Raw genomic sequence first — 12,500 nt, forward strand, 5'->3', positions numbered from 1 at the left:
CTGTATATCTGCATAGATAGATAGATAGATAGATTGTATATGTATTTTGTTTATGCACGTATGTAAGCAGTTTTTTTTTTTTATAATCATAGAAATAAACATATTCTAAGATACAGTTATTATAACTGAAAAGAAAAACAGGATTGGGTGTTGTTGTCCCTGGGAGGACCAGTAGCCTCCCTATGGTATGTGCCCCCCCCTACTCCCCCTGTTTCTAGGAGCTCCCTCCCTCCTCCCCTTGTTTCTGGGACCTCCCTCCCTCCTCCCTCACGAATCCTGTACGGCCGGACCTTCGCGCTGATGGATGGTGGTCCGGGCGCCTCTTGACTTCAGCCTCAGAAGGAATTCTTGCGCTTCCTTCGAGGATGCTTTACCCGTTTAGAGAAAGTCGTCGGTGGACGCTCCGCTGCGACGCGCCGGGGCTGATGTGTACCGACGTCCGGGAACGTAAGAGGGAGCCAGGGCGCGACGTTGGTTATATTGCGCCCACGTACAGGATGATCGTAACTCTGCACTGGCTATAAATGGTCTCTATCGGACGGGCTATCGCTGATTCGAGTGCTGTTGGTCGGCGCCGAAGTCACGCTTCTCTGAGTTACGAAAGGCAGTTTAGGGCATGGGCGCTATGGCATGCCGTGGCTGTCCGTGTCGCCCTGACCCTGGAGTGTATGGGCGCTCTCTCCGGTGCGCCCACGCTGAGCATGTTACCTCGCGTTTCGTGTGAGAAGTGTGAGAAACGCTTAGTCAGCATGAGAGGTTTAGCCGCTTGATGAGTTATTTTAAGTGTGACCTTACGTCAAGAGGTAAGTGATGGAGGATCACGTGAGGAAATGTTCAGAAAATTATCGAAAATGTCACCCATGTGGCTTGTGAAAGACATCCCGCTGGTTGATCGCCCGTGCGCTGCTCGTCGCTTCAGAGCTTATCAGAAGTGCAAAGTTCACCGGGATGCGTGCGTTTCCCCTATCTGTCTGGTGTGTGTTTTTGTGTGTATGTTTCTGTGTATCTCTGTTTTAAGCACTTTTACCTGTACACACATCTCCGCGCAAGACTTGAAGATTTGCGCGTGTAATAAGAGGTATGCAAATGGTTGAGCAACGAGATGAATAAGTGCATGAAGAGAAAGAGAAAACACCAGGAGACGGCGACAGGGCAGAAGAAGGCTCGGGATGCGATGCAGAGGCCATAATGAGAGTGCCGGGCCGACACTCCGCCCCGGCGCCTCGACACCTCCGGTTTCAACACCCTGCAACAGCGGCGGGTGGCCTTGTCCTCCATCTTATTCACGACGCCACTGCAGAGCCCCGCGCCCGCTGCCTCTCCCCTCCCCCATCCTTCCTCTCCATATTCCTCCATCCCTTTCTCTTTCTCTTGTGTCTTCCTCACCCTCAGTCCTACCTCTTCACTTCTTTTCTCTCTCTCTCTCTCTCTCTCTCTCTCTCTCTCTCTCTCTCTCTCTCTCTCTCTCTCTCTCTCTCTCTCTCTCTCTCTCTCTCTTACCCCTTCTACTCCCTTCCATCCCTCCCTCCTTACCTTCTACCTTCTCCTAACCTCCTTCCTCCTCCTGCTCCTCTCTTTCTCCCTCCCTCCCCCTCCTCCTTCTCTTTATCCCTCCCTCCGTTTCTCCCACCCTCCTCCCTCCCTCTCTCGTCACCCCCCACCCCGCCCCCCGCCCCCCGCCCCGCAACATGCACTCCACAGCCTCCGATTCTAGTTGTTTCACGTTTCTCGCTCACGAAATGGTGCCTCTCCCGCTCTCTCTGTGTATATGTATATTTTTTGCCTTTTTTTCATTTCGTATCTCACGCTTTAGCCAATTTGTCTCACTTCATTTTTGTCGTCTTTATCTTTATGTCTGTGTCTTTAGAGTTGTATGTTGTATTATTCTCGCTTTTTCTCTAAGGACTCGGGATTGAGCTGTAAATTTCCATCTTTTGTTTTATCTTTCAGTTCCAGTGCTTCATATCGTTTGGTCTTTTTCTCTCCTCTCATTCCTTGGTCTCATTTTCCATGCCCTATTTTCTCCTTTTCTCCTACCCTGCTTGGCTTTCTCCCTATCTCTCTTTTGTCTCCACTTATCCACTTTTTTTTGCCTCCATCCTACTTCCTCTGTACTGTTTTTTTTTACTCTGTATATTTGCCATATACCCTTCAGTATTGTGCAACGACTTTCATCATCAACCTTCATGCTTCTCCACCGCCTTCCTCTTGTGTATCTTTCTCTCTTTTTTCTTCATTACCTTCTTCTTTTTCTTTATTATCCTTTTCTTCTTCTTCACAATCTTCTTATTTTTCTTCTTCGTCGTCGTCGCCATCATCTTTATCTTCTTCGTTATCATCATCATCCTGTTCTTTTCGTTCTTCTTCTTATTTTTTTTCTTCAATCATTTAGCGGAGCGTTCACTTTCTTCCCGACTTCGTTTGCGTTCGTGTCCCGTCCTCCCTTTCTTGTGCTCTACAACGTCCTCTGTGTTTATGGTTTCGCTTTGCGCCGCGTCGTCGTATTACTATCCTCGCCCACGGGTGAGGGTGGGTGGAAAGGGGAAAAAAGTCTGCCGTGGGTGAAGAGGGGAAAAAAAGGGGAACATAGTCGCCAGGCCAGAAACAGCTTGATTTATAGGAGGATAACATGGGAGAATTATACTCGTAAGATTAAAGTGTAGAAGTGTAAAAAGATGTGCAATAAATGCGTGTAGAAGGAAGAACAGGAAAGGCAGAAATAAATAATATGACGCAAATAACGCAAAACATTATAGAAATAGTTCCTTTAAGAGGAGAAAGAGAGTGAGAGAAAATAGAAAAGGCAGGAGAGAGAGAGAGAGAGAGAGAGAGAGAGAGAGAGAGAGAGAGAGAGAGAGAGAGAGAGAGAGAGAGAGAGAGAGAGAGAGAGAGAGAGAGAGAGAGAGAGAGAGAGAGAGAGAGAGAGAGAGAGAGAGAGAGAGAGAGAGAGAGAGAGAGAGAGAGAGAGAGAGAGAGAGAGAGAGAGAGAGAGAGAGAGAGAGAGAGAGAGAGAGAGAGAATGACGCAAGAAGGAGCACCGAGTGACACGGCGATGACTGGCACGTACGATCAAGATGCATCCTTCGAGAAAAAAAGCCTTTTGTAGCTTGGTTCGGCGCTGCTCGTTATTCCCACATAATACATCATTCCGGGGCAATTTTCTTGAAAAGCGACGCGACTCTTGAGGCATAAATTACTAACATCTGTCGCGGGCCTTTTAGAGACAGTTTTTTTTTCTCCCTCTTCCTTTTTTTTCTTCTCTTATTCTCTTTCTCTCTGGTTTCTCTTTCTCCTTTTCTTCTCTTATTCTCTTTCACTCTGTTTTCTCTTTCTCTCTTATTCTCGTTTGCCCTTATATTCTTTCTATGTTATATTTTCTCTCTTTTATATTCATTCTCTCTCTCTCTCTCTCTCTCTCTCTCTCTCTCTCTCTCTCTCTCTCTCTCTCTCTCTCTCTCTCTCTCTCTCTCTCTCTCTCTCTCTCTCTCTCTCTACTCTCTCTTACTCTCTCTTACTCTCTCTCTCTCTCTCTCTCTCTCTCTCTCTCTCTCTCTCTCTCTCTGTCTCTGTCTCTCTCTCTCTCTCTCTCTCTCTCTCTCTCTCTCTCTCTCTGTTTTTTCTCTTTCTTTCTTTCTTATTATCTCCCTCTCTCGCTCATTAATTTTCTCATTTACTTTTGTAGTGTTGTTCTTGCGCTGTTATTTTTTTCTCTGTTATTGTTTGACTTGGAAGTGCAGTTTCCGACAAGTTCGACCCCGACCTTATCCCCTCTTTGTGCCTTCACCCCTCATCTCTCTCTCTCTCTCTCTCTCTCTCTCTCTCTCTCTCTCTCTCTCTCTCTCTCTCTCTCTCTCTCTCTCTCTCTCTCTCTCTTCCTCTCTTTCTCTCTCTCCCTCTCTCTCTCCCTATCTCCCTCTCTCCCTCTCTCCCTCTCTCCCTCTCTCTCTCCCTCCTCCCTCCCTCCCTCCCTCCCTCCCTCCCTCCCTCCCTCCCTCCCTCCCTCTCTCTCTCCCCCCTTCTCTCTCTCTCTCTCTCTCTCTCTCTCTCTCTCTCTCTCTCTCTCTCTCTCTCTCTCTCTCTCTCTCTCTCTCTCTCTCTCTCTCTCTCTCTCTCTCTCTCTCTCACCCTCCCTCTACATTCCTCGTCGTGTTCTCTTTTTTTTTCTTTTTTCCCTTCCTTTCTTTTGACTCGCCCCCTCTTTCTTTATTTTTTTTCTCTATGTCCAATTCGCTGCCCTCCTTCTCCCCCCCCCCCTCTTCCTCTTTTTTCTCCTCCTCTCATCTCTTCCTCCTCCTCCCGTCTCCCCTTCCTTTATTCCATCCTCTCCCACTCCCTCTTCGTGTTATGGGTGGCGTCGTTTCCAGTTTAATTGCGGCCTTGATAGCGCAATGTTTTACCACCTTGAAGGAAAAGGAGCTGCGCTGTTACATATATGATGAGTGGGGAAGGAAATCTCCGAAACTTAAGGTCTGTTGTTATTGTTGTTAGCCATGCGACGCGTCATCTTCGTCATTGCGGTTGTTGTTGTTGTCGTTGTTAATGATGTTTATGTTGTTTGATGTTGTTTTAGGCTTTGTTTCCCTTTTTATGTTGGTGTTGGTTCCTCCAGTGGATTTGTTTCGTGTTTTTGTTGTGTCTTTATTTTTAACGCGCTTTTCTTTCCCCTTGCATGGCCAACAGCCTGGCGTAGACTGTACACAAACTCTCGTACGAATGCTCACATGCGCGGACGTAGACTACACGGACATGCTGCTACACACGCACGCTGGCATGCATTCACGCACAGAAAAACACACGCACACACGCACTCACACAATCAAACACAGTCACATTCATGCTCATCTCCCCCCTTCTCTCTCTCTCTCTCTCTCTCTCTCTCTCTCTCTCTCTCTCTCTCTCTCTCTCTCTCTCTCTCTCTCTCTCTCTCTCTCTCTCTCTCTCTCTCTCTCTCTCTCCCCCCGCCCCCCCACCAAGCGTGTGCTCAGCCGCGAGTGTTTGGCGAATGTGCAGTGACGTTTAAGAAGTTGACTTGCGACCTTCACGATCCAGATGGCGCGATGGTTCCGCGTATGTTTTCCTCTTTCTTCTAAGCCACAGTCGTTATTGCAGTCAAAAATAAAAATCGCACAGTCACAGCCTTATTTTTCCGGAAACGGAACCTCCCTTCATGCACAGATAGAAGCAGTTACAGCAGGTGGAAGGCGGAAAGCCCCTTTGCCTTCGACGAAAGCGAGTGTCGCTGTCGGTAAAAAAAAGTTTATTTGTGTGCTTTTGGAGGGGAAGGGGGTGCGGGGGGGGGGTGATTACATTCTCAGCAAGTCGTTAGCTCAGCAAGTCATTGTTAAATAGTAAATGCCACCTGGATGTCGGATTATCTCACGTGGCGAAAATGACCTATTTCCATGAGCAGCTTATCTGAAGGAAAACGCGGGAGTAGCTACAAGCAGTCGTCCAAGTTTGTCATCGGGGGTGGTGACTCAATGAGAGTAGGGGGAGAGAATAATGAAACGTAAGCTGAAATAGAATGGATATCATAACCGTTCAGTTGCGAAAGAAAGTCTTTGCCAATACCTATCACGCCAAAGCCACAGCATAGTTGATGACTTTACGTTGTCGACAATGCTTGACGTCAGTAGCTGCCTCGACAGCGAAACACCAAAGCGCTCAGCCACGGGTCGCCAGGGAGCCAGGGAGCCAGGGAGCCAGGGAGCCAGGGCAGGCGACGCACGCAGGCGGGTCGTACGCGAGTGCAGAGTTTGAATTTATGCGCGACAGGTGGAGAATTTTTTTCCTTTTTAATTTTATTTTGATTTATAGATGTTTTTTCCTTTGGTCGTGTCATATCCAGCGTGAATAAAAGATCGTTTGTTGTACGTTTATGTCTCGGGAGTCTTGGATAAAGACAGGGATTTGTCTGGTTGCGGATATGCAAGTGTCCGGTCTGTCACGCAAAAGATAAAACTCCCCAAAGATTTTTTATTTTATGTCCCAATGGGCCTTCTTAGATTCCATTCGTTCGCCACTAACGTCCAGAGGATGGCTAGTTTTGATGTTGTTTCCATATGTGTCTTGCTGAATAATTGCTGACTGTGTATTGTTTATCTTTTAACGATTGCATTTAAGGCTTGAATTGTGCTGCGTCGCTATAAGTCAGCGGCAGTTATTGTGGCGTTTGATTGTTATCGTTTGATTGATTGCGTTTGAGATTGTTTCGCTGACATCTCGGGGCGTGGCGACAGCCAAGAGCCGTGTCTGATTAACGGTAGAAAAATTATTTCAGTCAGTCTTTCCCTTGGCTTTGCGCTCAGTCATTTGGGGAATTGATGCCGTTATGGAGTAACAGAGCGGATAATGCTTTAATGGTTGTCAGGCAGCTGCACTGGACACATTTTCCTGGCAAAAACGTTAGCGGTTAGGAACATATCTATAAATCTATCTACCTATACGTGTGCTTTTGTATATACATCTATACATAAATACATACATGTATATTTATGTGTATGTGTGTCTGTGTATCTGTCTGCTTGTGTATGTATATATGGGTGTATATTCAGCAAAACGTTAGCGGTTAGGAACATTATAAATCTATCTACCTATACGTGTGCTTTTGTTTATACATATATACATATATATATTTATGTGTATGTGTGTCTGTGTATCTGTCTACTTGTGTATGTACAGATGGGTGTATATTCAGCAAAACGTTAGCGGTTAGGAACATTATAAATCTATCTACCTATACGTGGTGCTTTTTGTATATACATATATACATATATATATTTATGTGTATGTGTGTCTGTGTATCTGTCTACTTGTGTATGTACAGATGGGTGTATATTCAGCAAAACGTTAGCGGTTAGGAACATTATAAATCTATCTACCTATACGTGTGCTTTTGTTTATACATATATACATATATATATTTATGTGTATGTGTGTCTGTGTATCTGTCTACTTGTGTATGTACAGATGGGTGTATATTCAGCAAAACGTTAGCGGTTAGGAACATTATAAATCTATCTACCTATACGTGTGCTTTTGTATATACATATATACATATATATATTTATGTGTATGTGTGTCTGTGTATCTGTCTACTTGTGTATGTACAGATGGGTGTATATTCAGCAAAACGTTAGCGGTTAGGAACATTATAAATCTATCTACCTATACGTGTGCTTTTGTTTATACATATATACATATATACATGCATATATATTTATGTGTGTGTGTCTGTGTGTCTGTCTGCTTGTGTATGTATAGATGGGCGTATATTCAGCTTCATTAATGTCCTCTCCTTTCACCTTTATTCCCGTGGTTTGTTTTAGAATTCCATCGCTTATCTCAACGACCTTCTTGAACTAACCGCGCCGCGAGCCCCTTCTCCCTTGCCCCACAAACCTTACCCTTCCTTCCCTCTTCCCCCCAACCCCCTATATCCTCCCTCATATCTTCTCCCTTCCTTTTCCCTCCTTTCTCCAACCTCTCTCTTCCTCTCCCTTTTCCTTCTTGTTCCCTCCTTACTTTCCCTTCTCTCCCCTCCTTACTCCTCTTTCCCCTCCTTACTCCTCTCTCTTTCCCCCCTCTCTCCTTACTCTTCACTCCTCCCTCTTTCCTTACTCCTCACTCCTCCCTCCCTTTTCTCCCCCTTCTCTCCTCCAACTCCCATTTCCCCAAGTGTTCAGGAAAAACAATAGACCCGGGATGCTGGGGGCTAGAAAGTTGTTCGTAATTAGTGAGAATGTGTAGAATGACGAAACAAATGTGCATCCATTCGGGGCGAAGAAAATGACCGGAATGTTGTGGTTGGGGAGGAAAGGAGAGGAGAAGGGAGGAGGGGAGGAGGAGGAATGGGGAGGGGACGGAGGAGAGAGGAGGTACGAGGAGGGAGGAAAGGAAAGGGGAAAAGCAAAGGGTAAAGAGGAGGGAGGACTGGGGAAGAAAAGCAAATTTGGGGAAAAGGTTGGGGGAGAATGTGAAAATGCGAAAAGGAAAGAAAATGCAAAAGCGCGGGAAATGGTGGAGTACGGGGAGGGAAAAATGGAGTAAATAAAAGAGAAATTGGAAAAAGATGTAAAAGTAGGCTGGAGGAGCATTATTAGGTTTCTTTTCCTCAAGGAGCAGCAACGTGACGATTCCAAAAAGAAAGGAAGAGAAACGAATAAAAGAAGAACGTTTAGAAACAAGGGATCATGAAAAGAATGAATAAGAAGAAGGAAATACGCTGAGAAACATGTTCTTCGGAACAATAAATAAAAGGAAAAATGGCTAGATGACAAAAATTAAAGAAGAATGCAAGACCAGGAAGGAAAAAGAGTGAACAGAAGAAATAGCTGAAAAGAGGTTAGGGAAGAGCAATAGGCAGGGTGAACAGTGATTGTAGAACTTGAAAGGAAAACGCATCGAATGTCTTTTTTTTCTGTTTTTTGTTTGTTTTGTGTTTGTGAGCGCGTTGTTATTCGAAGTATTTTTTTTTGAAATCTCGAGATCGCTTTGATTCAGAAAGGCTTTTCCTTTCTCTCGTCGTATGCCCCTTTTTCTCTCGTTCGCTCTCTCTCTCTCTCTTGGTGTCTTTGAGCTCCCATTTTCTTTGGCTTTTTTGTTGTTTGGTTTTTTTCTTCTAGTCTTTTACTTTTTGTTTTGGTCTTATCTTTCACATTTTTTATCGCTTTGGCTTTACGTTTTGTTTGCGGTTCTTTATCTCATTCTTCCGTTCTCTTTTGGATATCTGCTAAACTATTTATTTTATCTCTTAATTTATTCGTCTGTATCATATTATATACCTATCAATTTGTCTGTCTGTCGCTTTCTGCTGTTTATATTTCTGATAATTATGATTATGTCTATCGTCGTTTCGTTTTTCTCTTTTCTTTTTTCTTTTCTAGACTAGATTTTTTTTCTTTTGTCTGCTCCTCCTCCTGTCTATCGTAAAGCCCCCCCCCCCACCTCGAGAAGGAAATCAAGAAAAAATCAACGAAAAATCATAGGTCGTAACCACTTCCTTCGTTCGTTCTTTCTCCCTCTTTCTCCCTCCCATCACGGACGCCAAGGACCAGCGCTGATGTCGGGCGATAAGTGGCTCCGCGGCAATTTTCAAGAGGAAACTGGGAATACAGCAGCGGGGGTGTAGCCCTCGGGGAGGCGTGATTGCTGTGTGGTATCGACGTCGAATAAAGAATGACATATCTGTAGGCCAAGGTCGTCTGGGTTGGGGAAGGGGGAGGTGAGGGAGAGGAAGGGGGGTTGAGAAGTGTTGATAGGGGCGAAGGGAGGAGGGAGGGAGGAAAGAGGGGGGGCATGGGGGTGATAAGGAGGGCGACGTGACGAGGTTAATTGGGTGCCAGGTGTTAATGAGCTGCGACAAAAGAGTGTTGTGTTCCGAGTGGTGGGTTATTAAGGCGGGGGAGAGAGGTTCGTTAAGACGGCTGTCAGGGGCACGGGCGAGAGGGTTTTAAGGGGGTTTAAGGGGGGCCTAAGGGGTCTAAGGGGAGGGAGGAAGGCTGGGGACTTAAGTGTAGGGGGACAACGCCGTCTTTTGTTTGGCTGGGAGGACTTAGTGAATGAAAATCACTAAAATGATGAGGATGGGAGAAACGGAATAGAGGTCATTGTGACAAAGGTATGAATGAGAATGAGTAACCCCTTATTCATGCGCGTTTATATCCCATCTACATGAGAGAAACTCTGAAAAAGAGGGCGAGTTCTCATTTTTCAGGGAGTGGAATAGAAAACAAAAGGAGGAGGACATAAAGTGAAGGGGACAGAGGACGCGACGCGCGAAGAACGAAGGAGAACAAAGAATGATACATGGAACGAGAGATAAAGAAGGCGAGGGAGAGGAGATGAGTGACAGATACAGACAGGTCGTAATTTTCCAGAGATGTCAGTTGCATTAGCGGGTGAGAGAGATGTGACACTGATGCACAAATTACAGGTTGTTAATTGCTGTGACGAAAGAGCTGAAGGGAAAACGAAAGATGTTTCTTTATAGCTGTTTGTTAGCGGCGTTGTGTGTGTGTGCGAGTGTTTGTGTGCGCGCGTATGTAGCACACTAACTGTAGCCAGTGGGTTTTGTGTGTGAATGAAATATAGCATTATAGCATTACGAATAATATGACATGATGGGTTTCTGGTTTTCCTGTCTCTTTGGAGTGTAATCGAGAAAGTCATTTGTATAGATAATAACTTTTGAATGAGGTAGTGATTGTAAGCGTGCTTATTTGTTTGGTGTACATGTGTTTGTTCGTTTCATTATGCATACTCTTTATTTACAATTAGAGAGGTCTTTGGTTTGCTTGCAGTATTTTAAAAATATATTCATAGACATAGACTTGCTGTATGTGCAGATCCAAATATATATGTGTGCGTGCGCGTGTGTGCGAAAGTGCGTGTATGTGTGCGTGTGCGTGCACGAGAGCCCCTGGGGTTAGTCGTCACGATGCTGGCGGCGCTGGGGTAGTGACCTGAGCCGCCAAGGCCATGTTAGCGGCACGGGCGTGTCCTGACGACGGCCGGGTATCGGTGGGGTGTGTGTGGGTGTGTAGAGAGAGAGGGGGAGCACCTTCCACACGCAGGTCCGCGCCCACACAACCTTCACGCGGTATTCCTTAATTACCGTGACGCGCCCGTAATGTTATCCCGGTGAGCCTCGCCTCCGGCTTGATTTACGACACGGGTCTCGGAGACATTATCGCCCGTTTGTTTTCGGGCGACGCGAGGGCACTTCCGCGTGGCTCGATGGACGTTGAGGGAATTTCGACGGGATGGGCTTTCTTCTGCGTCTGTGGGAGAATTAACATTAAACATTGGCCATGGCTTTATGCAGCTCGCTCCCTAATCAAAACCCGTAAGACTGCAACATTAACATTTCTTTCGTTCGCAATACAGGTAAATGCATGTAAGTCGTACAGTGCCCGCTGCTAATTTAGGCGTTCAGTGGGCGGCCAATATCGCAGATGAAGAGACGCGAGGCGGAGGCGGGCGGCGCGAGCGGACGGCCAGGAAGACTTCCAAACAGCGAGAGAGCGAGCGGTAGTGACAGTGTTACTCTGACTGCCGGGAAGGGCGGACGTAGCCACTCCGCGGTTCCGTCTCGTTCTGTGACCTCACGTGTCGCGCCGATCCTTCTTCGGCCTTTATTGATTGCCTTTGGATTTTGTGGATATATTGTGGTCGAGAAGGGTAGGAAGAGGAATTATGTTCGTTATGATTGTCGTTTGTGGTTGACCCGAAAGCTTTGAGAAATAGTGTGAGATGAAAGAAAAATATTTTTTCAAGTATTTATCAAGTCGAGGGCGTTTCGTTTGTTCCCTCGGTGTTGTTGTGTAAGAACGGATCTGAGACTTTGAGAGTGGCTCTGGTGTAGGCTCAGCTGGCCCTCCCGAGTGCCACTTGACCCAGCCGCTGCCTATAGCTGCGCCTTGACAACGCCCTCACAGAACGATCTGGTTACAGGAGTTACGGAGGTGATTGTGTGCGTGTGTGTGTCGTGTCCGGATACGAGGGTACGAAGCGGCGTCTCAGCGGCGATACCGAGTGTCGTTGAGGGTACGAACGTCTGATGGCGGCTGACAGCTTGATGGTGCCACCAGGGAGTCGGTGTGGGGGTGGCCTGGCACTGGCTTGATTGGTGCCAGTAGGATCTGATGTGGACTTTCGCTTGCCGTGATTGCAAGTGCAGCACCACTTACAGACGGGTCTAGTGCCAGCCAGTGCCAAAGTGATAGTAAAGTGCCTCCATGTGTATAAACGATAGACGGGGTCGCACTCACAGAGTGGAAAATGTAGTCTAAGTAATGGACGATGACATAATGAGTCTATGCCAGCGTACCTCTTAAAAGCGTTAAAGTGACATACAAGGTGTAGGCACTTGTGCGGCATCATGAACTATAATATTAACGGGCATGACGAACATGAAGCCAAATGTGTTGCAGTGTCTGAAAGTTTTACGCTTATGATATTGGTGCATTAATAATTCCCCAGCCGCGGATATTGCTAGTGCAGGATGCTGCAGTCCGTATAATCCCTGCAGTGGTGACATGGTGCCGAGTTACAGAAATCATGATGTTAGTGCCGAGGATGCGCTTTCACAGTAGCTAGCAGTGTGGCTGTGCAGTCATTTCTGCGTCATAGAAAAGAAAATAATGTATATGGAGAAGAAAAATTAAGATATCAGCACCGGCGTATAGGCCTTTTGCCAAACATAGGCATATCGTCATGGCAACGGACTGCGCCATCGCAAACAGACCAAAGTCTCCAAGACAGCGCGGCATCTCGGAAACAATGCCACAGCGGAACAAAAGCCCGCAAACGCAAGCTTACACAACAGTGCCATTATCTAGACAGAGTGCCAGGAAGTCTTACGAGGCATGTAGACCGCACCGCCCGGGGAATATGATGAATCGCATAATGATCGCGATTAGTGTTTACCTCAGAAGGGGACAAGGAGAGCCTTGCACCTCGCAGACCAGGAAAGGCGGATGCGCGAAGGTCCTGCCAGA

General features: G+C 46.4%; 1 protein-coding gene across 9 annotated transcripts in view; it reads left to right on the top strand.

Annotated features, from left to right (window-relative positions):
• The window catches only part of siz (Brefeldin-resistant Arf-GEF family protein schizo), a 408,468-nt gene that overhangs the window by 190,125 nt on the left and 205,843 nt on the right, over window positions 1-12,500 (top strand). The window contains exon 1 of one of the 9 annotated variants that reach the window (XM_070133004.1): window positions 11,045-11,181. The exons of the other annotated variants lie outside the window; for them this stretch is intronic. The gene's annotated coding sequence lies outside the window, so the exon portion shown is untranslated. Of the gene's footprint in view, window positions 1-11,044; window positions 11,182-12,500 lie in introns of those variants that run through there. 9 annotated transcript variants of the gene reach the window in all.

The sequence above is a fragment of the Penaeus vannamei genome, chromosome 18 (genome assembly GCF_042767895.1).
Source record: "Penaeus vannamei isolate JL-2024 chromosome 18, ASM4276789v1, whole genome shotgun sequence".
NCBI lineage: Eukaryota > Metazoa > Arthropoda > Malacostraca > Decapoda > Penaeidae > Penaeus > Penaeus vannamei.